Genomic DNA, 13,035 nt, shown 5'->3' with positions numbered 1-13,035 from the left:
AACAGGACTTCAGAAATCACAAACACGGTAAAAATTTGTAAAAAAAAAAACTCACTGAAGTGTCCAATCAGATTGAGTTGTTTGGCAGCCAAGCCGTCCAATGAAGACAATTGGATCGGGCAGGAGAGACGCGGATGGGGGGTTGGCTAGTGGGAAGTTGGGTGGTTGGGGGGGGCTAATTTGGGGGTCAATCAATAGATCTCCCCTCTCTCTATCTTCTGTCTGCTCGCCGTGCTAAAATCAATGAGAAAGCCAATAGTTCTCCGCCCCCGTGTGGATTAGTGAACACACCAACTAATCAGGCAGTCAATGAAAGTGACAGTGCCGCTATTAACCTATTGATACGGAAGACACATGTTGAACACACAAAAACACGAGCACATTCCGATACCAAAACAACCGTCTCCCTCGCTGTAGGCAACACATGTACACACACACATACACACATGTACACACACACACACACACAAATGCAAATACACACAGACACACACGCAAAAAACACACACACAGACACACACGCAAAAAACACACACACAGACACACACGCAAAAAACACACACACACATGCAAATACACACACACACACACGCAAAAAACACACACACAGACACACACGCAAAAAACACACACACAGACACACACGCAAAAAACACACACACAGACACACACGCAAAAAACACACACACAGACACACACGCAAAAAACACACACACAGACACACACGCAAAAAACACACACACACATGCAAATACACACACACACACACGCAAAAAACACACACACAGACACACACGCAAAAAACACACACACAGACACACACGCAAAAAACACACACACAGACACACACGGGAGAGGTTATTCAAGTTGGATATGTTTATACTACTTGCGCACTGAAATACAAATTATTTTTACAAACACACAAAGAAAGACGTATATATTTCATAAGTCTTGACAAAAGGCACGTCTGTGACTCCTGTTGGACGGCAAGCCGGCCTGTGATTGGGAGTGTTGAGAGGAAGCCTCCCCCCTCTCCAAGCAGACTGCAGCAGCCTGACCTCCCCGGCTGGATCCTTGGCTACACAGAGAGGTCAGAGAGGGGACTCAAAATGGCTCCGCGTGGACGCCAGTTTCAATCTAACACAAGGCTGCAGCCATTGGTGAGACGACGCCGACACGTGTAAATCTGCTATTGTTTGAGCCGGAGACAAAATGGCGGCTTCTAATAATCAAAATAATTGACTGCCAACTCTGTGTTAAAGCGTTTGGATAAGATCGTGCTTGGTGATGTAATTATTTTTTTTTATACTGCTAAACCATTTAGAGCAAAGTCCAAAATCAATGACATTTTCGTGGTTATCACAGATACAGAGACAAAATCATATCATGTCACACAAATTTCAGCTTTCCTGTAATTTGGAAAAATACACCCCAAACGGAATTGTTACGATGGTGTTACTCAGACTCAAAGTGCTCAAGCAAGACTACATGCCATGTCTCTCCAGGAAGATGAAATGATATGTACCTGGCTCTTAAGAGGGGCACTACACAAGGATCATTTCTCAAAAATAACAGGCCGACTAGCTTTCATCCCCTACTTTTGAAAGCCCTCTTGTTTTCCGAGATTGCCTCTCCCTGTTCTGTTCTTCCTCTCTCCCCCTCCCACACCACCTCCTTCTGTCATGTCTTACTTTTCATATGTTGGTTTTGTTCTTCCTCATTTTCCCCCTGTGTAAAAAATGAAAGGCTCAAAATAGGAGAAGTTAGAAAAAACAATAGCCGCAGTAACACCAGCGCTTTGCTAGTGTGCATCTGTGAAATAACACTACACAGCTACGCACTGACAACTTCCAGCTTCAGTCTTCCTCACAGGCTAAGTGAATCACACCCATACAAATAGCGTTTTCCAAACCAACCTGTACGCACCGAATAAGTCTCTCTGAAGATCGATTAGAAATATTTAAAAATACATACTGTATATTTTCAAAGCTGAATGAGTGCACATTTGGAAAAGCATTGAATATACAAGCCTGCGCCAATTCGTTGAGGGCATACTGTGGAATCCTCTTGCAAATGCTACTTGCAAATCAGATTCAAACATGATACTTTCAAAAGCCAAATCGGATTCATGCATGTTTTTTGGAATCAGTTATCATCCATGCACATTGTACTGTGACACCCAAAGCAATGCACCAAGCATAGCCATCTCTCTCATCCTCCCTCTCTCCATCTGTTTCCCTCTCTCTCTGTTTATCTCTGTCTCTCTTTCCCGTTCTCTCTGACATCCTTTTCACCAATTGCTTTTCACACGTTAAACACAGAATGGAAGTGAGAGGCGTATGAATATAACTGGATTTCTGTCTTCTCCAGACAGTATTTCCATGGTGTAGCTAGCGTGTGTGTTTTTATGTGTGTGTGTATGTGTGTGTGTGTGTGTGTATGCGTGTGTGTATGTGTGTGTGTGTATGTATTAGTTCACGGTAGGCCCAGCAGGAGCAGTAGTCATGGCATAGTCAACACAATCCTGCATTTAAGGCTAATCCATACCTCCTCCTCCATGCTGCCATGGCAATGATGGAGAGAGAGAGAGAGAGAGAGAGAGAGAGAGAGAGTGAGTGTGTGTGTGTGTGTGTGTGTGTGTGTGTGTGTGTGGGGGGGGGGGGGGGGGGGGGGGGTTACAAAGAGGGTCAGGGTAGTCCGGATGCATTTGTTCCATATAACAGTCCTATTCCACTCTGAAAAACGTGTGTTGCCATTCTAGGAAAACGGAATCCCAATTTCTCGCCCAGGGCCCAATATCTGCAACCACACAAACTTGCAGGGTATGGGTGGGGGTGAAAGTGATAGAGACTCAGAATATGGCTCTCTCCTCTTATCCTGCTCAGCCATATTGATGTCCTGAGACTTCCATAGCTCAGCCGAAATGAAGCCTTTTACAATAGGAAACCATTGACAGATTGAGAAAACATATCCCATTTGGTAATGCGTGATAGACTTGCTGCTCTTATCTCTGACAGTAGACCAGTGCTGAGAGGGCATGTGAAGCATATACATATTATGTACTTTATCTGAACAAGTTGAAATTGCAAAAAGGTCCTGAGTCGTATGTGACACACAAAAAAACAGGCTAGCTCACAAAGGTAGTGTACTGACATAGTCCTGAAATAACAGACACAACAAAACTCAAACTCTGCTCGAAATAAACCGTGACTCTGAAGTAACTAAGAAGAAGGAGAAGAAACCTTCATTAATCTCACGATGGTGAACACACAATCACACACACACACAAACACACGCGTTCAGGGAGCGGAGGAACGAATGCGTGTGCCACGGCGTCCACAGGAGAATTTCGTCTCTGCCTTTATCTCACCCTGCTGTCCGTCCTCTTAGGGACACTACGGCCATCACAGCAGCACCCAGGGGCCAGGTCCAAGTGCCCAGCCATGTCCTGGCCAGGGACAAGTGCCCAGCCATGTCCTGGCCAGGTCCAAGTGCCCAGCCATGACCTGGCCAGGGACAAGTGCCCAGCCATGTCCTGGCCAGGGACAAGTGCCCAGCCATGTCCTGGCCAGGGACAAGTGCCCAGCCATGTCCTGGCCAGGTCCAAGTGCCCAGCCATGACCTGGCCAGGGACAAGTGCCCAGCCATGTCCTGGCCAGGGACAAGTGCCCAGCCATGACCTGGCCAGGGACATGGAAAAGCAAAACAAAATTCTGTACATTTTTACACAGGGATTCTTTCATGGAAGGCAAGTGTCAGCGTCTAACCCAATAAATAATATTGTTATAATTGTTAATATTGTTAGTAGCATTAAACAACAAAACAGAGAAGACTCTAACATGAACACAACAGAGAAAAAAAATTACCCAGCTCCGAAACTGGAAATCAATTACTGTCAAAGAGTGGCCAAGAATTGTCCACCTCCACCTGAATCGCTGCAGTGTCTAAATTGGTGTGAGTTGGATGTGAGGATGGCCAGGAAGACAAATCACTCCTGGTAATGTTCACATGTGGAACTGCAAAGGTGTGAATTTAGCCTGCCGTAACTGAGTCTTATCTGTTGTCAATACTAAACGGCTGCATAGATAGAACTGGAAATTGTTTTGTCAATTCAGGCTACTGGCAATTATGCTGTTTGTGTCATGGCGATGGAGTAATGTAAAGAACAAAGAAACGAGGGAGAGGTAAAGCACAAAGGACGACTGCGGCCCAAATTAGATGAGTGGATGATGACGACAAGGTAAGACTGAAGGGAAAGAAATAAAATATAGAAAAACGAGAGACAGAAAAGAAATGAGGAAATTGTAGGCTACTGCTATTTCAGCAAATGCTACCTCTTAGCCTACGACTAACAACCGCTTTCTAAAAATACCAAACACATATAACAATGTCAGAGCCCGCTCTCCATCACGGTCAAGTGTGAAGTGTGTAACAGTGTTATGTTGGGGGGGGGGGGGGTTGTCTTGTTCACGAGCGATAGGCGGAGGAGAAGAGGAAAAGGAGGGAAGGAGAATGAGAACAATTGGGAAAGGGGTGTTGAGGGAGAGAGATCTAGGCTTGGGATTAAGGAACGAGTGCGGGCGAGAGCAGGAGGATTAGGGGTGTGGGTGAGCCAGGGACAAAGTGACGGAGGACTGGGGAGAAAGAGGGATGAAGAGAGAGTGAGAGAGAAAAGACCCAGACTTGGGCTTTGATGGAAAGATCTCTGGGATGAAAATATATATTTTTCCTCCGTTGTCCTCCCTCTCCTCCAGGGCAACTTCCCCCTAGCTCTCCTCCTCTCCACTCCCTTCCTCCTCTCCACTCTCTTCTTCCTCTGCCGACTACAAGACAGGTAGGAAAGCTAATCGAGCCAGACAGCCTGCTCTCTACTCCCACTCACAGGTCGAGGTGAGGTACTACAGCCCTTGCTGACTGCTCTACCCTTATCTATCATCTGGCAATGTGAAGGTGGGGCCATGGGGGCTAGTGGTCTCCACATGGAGCTGGAGATAAATCTGTAGGTAAGGAGCTTCTGGGTCTGGTTCTGGGTCTGGTTCTGAGTGGTGGTCTACGGTGGCCCTTAGCTTTGTGATGATCGTTGTGGAAGATCCCATAACAGAGAAACCATGACGACCGTACGCAGTGTCACAACCTGAAGCATTATACAGGGCGATGGTGGAAGAGGTGTGAGCGGCAACAGAAGATTGTGTGTGTTCAGCGTACTTTCTCCACTGTCCCGTGTATGTTACGTGTGTGTGTGAGAGAGAGAGACAGTGTGAAAGAGGAGTAAGAGAGAGAGAGAGAGAGAGAGGTGACCACAAGAAGGACAGTAGGTAGTAGTAGTGTATCCCTGGTGATGCGTTGATTAGAAGCCTGACCCCCCCCTCCCCAGAGAGAGAGAGAGAGAGAGAGAGAAAGGGAGAGAGACAGAGGTGACCACAAAAGAGAGAAAGGAAGGAAGGAAGGAAAATAAATCGGTGTGTTTTGTTTGAATGTCAGAATATGTGTGTGTGTCCTGGTGGGCCGTGGTAGAGGTGGGAGGGGGTCATAATTTAAGGGTCGGGGTGTTAATTTACTCCTTCAGGCTGAACGAGAGACCAAAGTCTGTGGAGACCATAAGTAAAACAACGACCAAACCTCAAAGATAAATTAAACGACAATCATCATTCCTTGCCTCTCACTCTTTCTCTCCTTTTCCCCATCCCTCATTCTTCCTCCACCACCTTTCCCCTCCCCCCTGTCCCCACGGCAACCACCCCCCCGCCACTGTTTGACCACAGAGGTCACCGCGTCTCCCGGGGTCATCTGTCTGGGATGAAACCGACCCCTGACCCCTGAGCTTGATCGTATTCTAACCAGCCCGAGACCACAGACACCATCACAGGAGGGACGTGAGTGTCAGCAAGCACAAGAGGCCCAGTTTCATTGTGGTCATTTTTGATCAATTTATCACTTCTTCCTTGTCACCAGCTGAAGCCCTCTTTCCGTAGATAACGCCTCCTGGCCACGTGACAGCGTCCGAGGGACAGACGAGACGCAGATTGCCGATGCTGTGTTTTCAACTGATTACTACCATTTATCAGGTAATCGATAAAGCGATGATTGTGAATCACTTTGGGTACTATCCAATAACCAAGAGTGGTAAGTGATGCGGGACGCCTGTTTCAGAAGTGAGGGGAAATGATACATCCCTTTGCTATTTCTCTGTTTAAAATGAATATAATTCAAATGTGTGTGGAAAAAGTATTCACAACTACTCACACAGTTAAAATAGCAATGATCCAAAGAAATGCCCAAATATGTGACCATTTTAAACGGAATGACCAAAGATCACATTTAAAATAAAAATTTAAACCACAATGGGTGTGATGATTATCCTTCTACTACTGCACAAAAATCTATCAAACAATGTAAAAAAAGAATAATAAAAAAAGGAATGAAAGAAAGAAAATACCTAAATGTATACTATTTGTTACAAGTTCAAATATAAGTTGGCCTACATTCAAATTTACATGAATCATGAATCAATATTTTATATATTTTTTCATTAAAGGAACATACATTATCCAGTCAGAAAAAGTGTCCAAGTGAAACTTTCACGAATGTAACCTAATTCGTGAAAGAAATATCACAATATTGAATAGCCTGCGTGGAAAAACGTTCAAATGTGGTGCATGGTCTAACCGGTAAGCGTTGTCATAAAAATGGTGCGACGTGCAATTGCAATCTTTCCGCCTTAATTGAGGAACTGGCCAAGCGCCCTTTGACCCTGGGGGTCGTTACTGCATTGTGCACGGGGCTACAGAGAACTGGCAGACCATTTGGGAAAGGAATCGTGCGCAGAAAATGGATTAATGTCTGTATGGCCTGTGGTGCTGATACTGATTGGAAATACAACAGCAATATGAGGAAATGTATTGAAAGGATTCTTCATGGACGAATAATCTTTAACACCGCATGCAGTTGAGTCTATACTGTAGCCTAACAGTATTCCATAGACAACCTTGGCCTGGGTTTTGCTGATAAATTGAACACAAACTGATTCAAATAATCAAAACACCAAGTGCTTTTTGTTTCAAATTTAGAGTGATATGTATCACATACACCAGGTTGTTTAGGAGGACCGTAGGAAAACGTACCGTCTCAGTAACCTAAAATAATGAATGAATCAGTAGCCTACAATAAAATAAAAATGGCTACAGAAATTATTGGAGAGATACTAAAGCTGAACATCCAGTAAACCAGTAAACCCACAATAGAGTATGTTGACATCCAAAATAGCCTATATGATTTGGAGTTCAATCGTTTTTAAAGACAACCTATTAGCTAATTTAACGGTCTGTCAATTAAAAATGTCTAACAGTGTATCTAACAGTAAATCGTGCTCTAAGGTTTCCTAGTTTTTTTCAGTGTAAATACTGTGTTTCACATAACTTAAAGCCTACTTTCCACCTCCACTTTTCGACGTTCACAATGATACTCTACATTGTAACACTTAGGCTAAATAGGCAATGTTCAAAAGATCTTTTGAAACGAATTAAATCATGTTCCTTAGCCTTATGTCTAAAAGTTAGACTATTAACCATTCTATTTTTATGCGGCCATATTTTACTTTTCTCGAATGCTCCCTTGGGCTGATTCAATTCTTGCATCGTCGTCGTGCTTTTCACTCGTCATACATTTAATATGTAATTTTATATTATTACAATCCGACATTACTGTAATGTCCTTTCAAATGGTTTTATTTAGGAAGCGCCTAATAATACATCGGTTGTTGTTTTCGAGATGTTAGCAACATTTTCAAATGATGGGAAATAAGAAAATAATGTCCAATCGTTTTTCTGGTGTCCTAGAAAAACATGTAGTAGGCTACGTGTGGGCTACTGGATTTTTTACCAGATGTGCAAAAGAGATCAGCCAAACCTTATGTTGTCCGCATATGATTTCTCCTTTGTGTAAATTTACTTTAGTGAAAATAACATATTTTTAAAGAGGCTAAAACAGGCTGAATGTAGTTGAAGAAACGCCAGACTTATTTTTATGTAGGTTGTTGAGTATGCAAGTGTTTATGAATAGCTTAAGTGTAAGCTTGTCAGCGTTGGAAAACATTTGATTAACGCTGTTACTTGGAAAATTACTTATGTTCGTTATTATTATAAATTATTTTGAAATGTTAATGTTTAATTAAGGCATTCTCAGTTAAACATAAACAATGCATGATGAGTTGTACAAAAAACTATTTGCAACGTCTACACAGGTGTTTAAGTTCATTAATAGACTAAATGCAAATATGAATGTGGATGGTAATTGTAAGCAAAATTACATTTGCAATAACAGTGAAATGTGAACAAATTGGGCACACACACACACTCTCTCTCTCTCACACACACACACACTCACACACACACACAAACACAGTCACACACCCAAACACACGCACGTTGACAAGGTGTCCCAAATAAAAAAAACAGGATGTAAAATTGTATTTAATTTTCTCGCCCTAAACAATCACTAATAGACAGGTTTACAGTACACTTAAAAGCCATACAGACCTAGGTCTTTCACAAAGATCAAACTTGGAAAAGTTAAATGTCTACCCTAACTGAATGATTATAGGCAACAGTATAAGTGGCTACAATTGTTTCACCCCGTTGTGATCTCCTGAACAAAGTTAGAATATTCGAATATGCTAGTAGGCTACACAAAACCATATTTGAAGTTTAGTGTAAAGTCACGACAGGTGGAACAGCATCATTTTAAAGTGATGAAAATGCAGATAGCTAGTCTGGCAAACTGCTCAACCAGACACATAGCTTATAGCCAACAGCTCAACTACACTTTCCCTGCATCCAATAGATTTGATTGGCCTGCTGACCACTCTCGTCCATTTACTCTCTTCATTAACGTTTAAGCCACAATTTCATGTGTGTAGCTTTTTCGCCTTCATGGGTCTGTTTTCCCTCTTCGTATTTCCCTTTATGTCTGTTTGTCACTGTAATTAAACACAGGCCATATCACGTGCTGACTTTTGATCAATCACAATAATTGCAATTTGCTTGTGCACGGCTAAAACTCTCTCTATCACACACACACACACACACACACACACACACACACACACACACACACACACACACACACTTAAAAAGAAAGTAGTGTAGGTGACAGGCCTAAACGCAAAATCTAATTTCAGCCTGCCATGGCCTCAAATCAAATCAGTGATAGCTATAGTCTTAACGCCCAACCACGAAATAAAACATCAGTCAACAGTCGTGAATTAGTCAGTTGTCTTTTCAGTATGTCTCCCGTTCTTAGATTTTGCTTTGCTTTGGTAATTAGCCAAAGCTCCTCTGTTGTGCATCGTGGAAAGCTCCGTTCGAAAAGGAGAGGGCAGCCGCACCGGCACAATGACAAAACCAGCCGGTTTAGGAGCGTCCATGTCCCGTTTCCACTGCTGTTCTGCCGGTGCCTGCTCAGAGCTTGGACTTATAAAGCCGAAATCCCCTCCTCTTAATTGATTTTCTCATAATTAACTCAGTCTGTCCATCGATTTCCTTTCGCCAGGATAGGGTATAAACGGTTCCACGCTAACTGCTACCCGTGTAGGGGCCGTGTTATTGTGCTATTATCTGCAGGGATCGGGGATCCACGAGAAAATCGACCACATTGATTATAAATACTTGTCTACACAACTACATTTGACGAAGCTTTATACGGCTACATTCAGGGACAAATGAAGGTAGCATAGCCGGCATGTAGCCTCTGCATAAAGGTGAGGCTAGGTTGGAAACCACAATTAAGGTACTACAACAACAAAGGACCTTATCGACAATAGGCATTCAAAAATAAATCAAGCTGCTTTAAGGATCTGATAATAAAAACGGATCCGAATAACCATCATCATAACCAACTCTGGTGTCAGAGACCCCCCCCCCCCCCACCCCCCCTCCCAGGTTGCAGTTCCATATTCAAATCTTAATAGCATAATGGCAAAACGCATACAAAACACAAATCTTAGAAATGATAAAACATGCATTTGAACACGTGGATAAAATCTGTTCGGCACTGTGGCGAAAACATGCACTTAGAAGCACGTGCAGCGTGCATGCATAATGCACAACGACCCCATATTCCAAATCGAATATTCCCGCGAATGACTACCGGTAATTCAGCATGCAGAACAAGCCAGTCACAACGCCATTCGCCCACTGATCGCGAGAGGGCAAGGGGCGGGTAGATGAGAAAGAGAGAAGGGTTTCCCCTATGAATTAATTTCTATCAAATCAATAAAAGAAAGAAAAGCCCTGCCCCGCGCAAGAAATCATTAAGGTCGATATTCTTCTGTTCATCTCTTTCCCCCTCTCTCCCACTCTCTTAGCACACTGCCTGAAGTTTGTAGGCTACACACACACCGACACGGGACCGGAATCTTCATGATTAGAATTCATATAGAAATGAAAAATATACTTATTGAGAAGGAAAGTGTCGCGGGAATAAAGAGAGGGAGGGTTGAAAGGAGACAGGCGAAACAGGACGAAGCATTATGCAAAGAGAAGTTATCACAGCTGAACCCCTAAAATGTTTTTTTGATGTGGAAAATTTACCAGTGCTTCCATCGGTGAATGTCTCTATCCCCGCCATGCGAGCTGCCTGTCTGGACACGAGAGGGATGGAGAGCAAAGATGGGGGAGAGGAGGGAGAGGTATGGGGAGACAGAGGTGTGTGTAGGGGGCCAGTGAAAAAGGGAGGACGGACAGAAGGGGGGAAATGGTATGGGGTGGGGGCTCAGAATTAGAAACTAGGGGAGGTCAGAAGTGAAGGGGGGTCGTCTGGAGTTTGGGGGGGGGGGTCTGAGGCACGCGCGCTTGCCCCGTATGGTAACACCCTAACCTTTCATGTCTCCCTCACGGTCCCTCATTGTCTTCCCTCTCTCTCCATCTCTCCCCACGCAGCTAGGGCTCCAATCTCTCACTCTCGACGTGTGTCTCTCAGTGGTTTCCATGGCGACATAGTGGCTGTGGTGCTGCTGAAGAGAAAGAGGCGCGTGCACAAGGAAGGGGAGAGAGACCGAGGGACGGGTCATTTGGAAGAACAGCAATTTCCAAATGTAAATGAAAACAAGTTCAAATTCAACGTGCAAACCCCAAATCCGCAAGATTACATTGTGGCATTTCATCCATTTAAAAATGAGGCAACCATTTGAAATGAAACACTGTATTTCAAACGTCATCTATCTACGACAAGCATTTCCACAGCATCTTCCACCGAATAATTATTACTCCAATTTTAACATTTATGGTTTAAGAACCAGCTCTTGAAAATATTATATTTGAGTATATATTGAGTATATTTGTGGGAGTACACCAAAATGCTGCATCATTCACAGCCAAGGGAAGTTTCTTTAAAAGCCTTGGATATGCAGCAGGCCGCATGCACTCTTTTGAATAACGGACCTCCTCAAATTGCCTATTCATCTGCACATGCTGCCATCTACAGGCCAGGACCAGATCTGACGGTGTCCGTGAAGCAGACTGAAGGGCTTGCTACCACAGATAGATGAACGCTACAGGTCACGTTTCCATTGTACGTAAATGTGTATTCGATTTGCATTCTCATTATGTATAAAAGTAACTATGCCGAGTTCGCAAGGCATGCATGCAGACGCTTCTTGTTTTCAAAACAACAATCATAAAGAACGTACCATTTTTAGCAAATACATCAAGTACCACTTTGAACACTGCAGGATTGATTAAATCCCAGGGGAAGACTCATTTAAATGCCATTATATTGAACTAATTTCAATTCAAACCCACAGGGCAAACACTTGTAATTTACTTCAAGATAACTGGCTAATGTGATGTCTGGGCATACAGTATATATACAGCATAAGATGAATCCAACCCCAAGTGGGTTACAGTGTCTATCAGCTTTAGATGATACGTTTCGATAGCACACTGATTTCAGCTGGGGATACACAATATCAGTCGAGTCTCCATCCAATCAAAGAGGTGCAAGGAACACCTGCGGACCGGGGAAGTGGTTCCCTATAAGGTTCACAGGAGGGGATGTACAATGCTCTGTCATACAAGCCAACACATTGGCTCCTTGTCCTACAATACTAGGCAATTTCCTCTATAACAACAGATGATCTTATAAGGTATAGGTTTCTGGGGGCTTCTAAAGACTTTCCCAAATAAATCTACTTATTGACAATATCATTTCACCACCGACAGACACATGAAATACAGTATGCACATAATTGAACATTTTCACTGAACATTGTACTCTCAAAATCACACTTGGCGAGACGTAATCACAAAAAAACGGGCTACTTCAAAAAACAAATACAGTTTTTATTCTTTGCTCGACTTGGTAGAAAAGCAAGAGAAGAAACAGCATCCTGCGCTGTTCTTTTCCTGGCACTCCTCTTCTCCCTCCCTCTCCCCAGCCCTCTCTCCCGGCTGATCCGTCACCAGCAGACAGCACGACTCCAGGGGCTCCGAGTCGATGCGGCTGTCGCAGTCCTCCTCTGCCTCCGTCGCTATGACAACGGTCTCCTTGACCCCGGCAGCAGCGACGTTGACCTGGACTCGGATCTGGTCGACGTCCCTGACTGTGATTGGCCGGGGGCTGTCGGGCTGGGCGGAGCAAGGGGTGGCGGTGTCGTCGGGGGCCTGGGCGACAACAGTGGCGGTCCAGGCGGGGGTCTGGCAATGGGCCAGATGTTCAGGGCAGAATCCTGGCTCGAAGATGGAGACACGGGAGGGCTTCGACCACTGTGCTTCCTGCTCTCCCTCATCCAGGACATGCTGCTGGGGTGGTGAAGAGCTCATGGGAGGTAGGACCGAGTCTGTCTCTGTGTCCAGGCTGAGGTCAAACAGGTCAGGGATGGACAGGCGGTCCTGGTTGGAGACAGGGGGCGGATATCTGCTGGAGGGGGGCGACAGTCGATCGTCTCCTCCGTGGCAGCTTGCTCTGGAGAGAGCTGAGGAGTCATCCAGGCTCAGGTCCATGTCTGGGCGAGGAGAGCTCTTCATCACAAGCACATCAGAC

Source organism: Osmerus mordax, chromosome 6 (assembly GCF_038355195.1).
Source record: "Osmerus mordax isolate fOsmMor3 chromosome 6, fOsmMor3.pri, whole genome shotgun sequence".
NCBI classification, from domain to species: domain Eukaryota; kingdom Metazoa; phylum Chordata; class Actinopteri; order Osmeriformes; family Osmeridae; genus Osmerus; species Osmerus mordax.
This window is presented reverse-complemented; position numbering follows the sequence as displayed.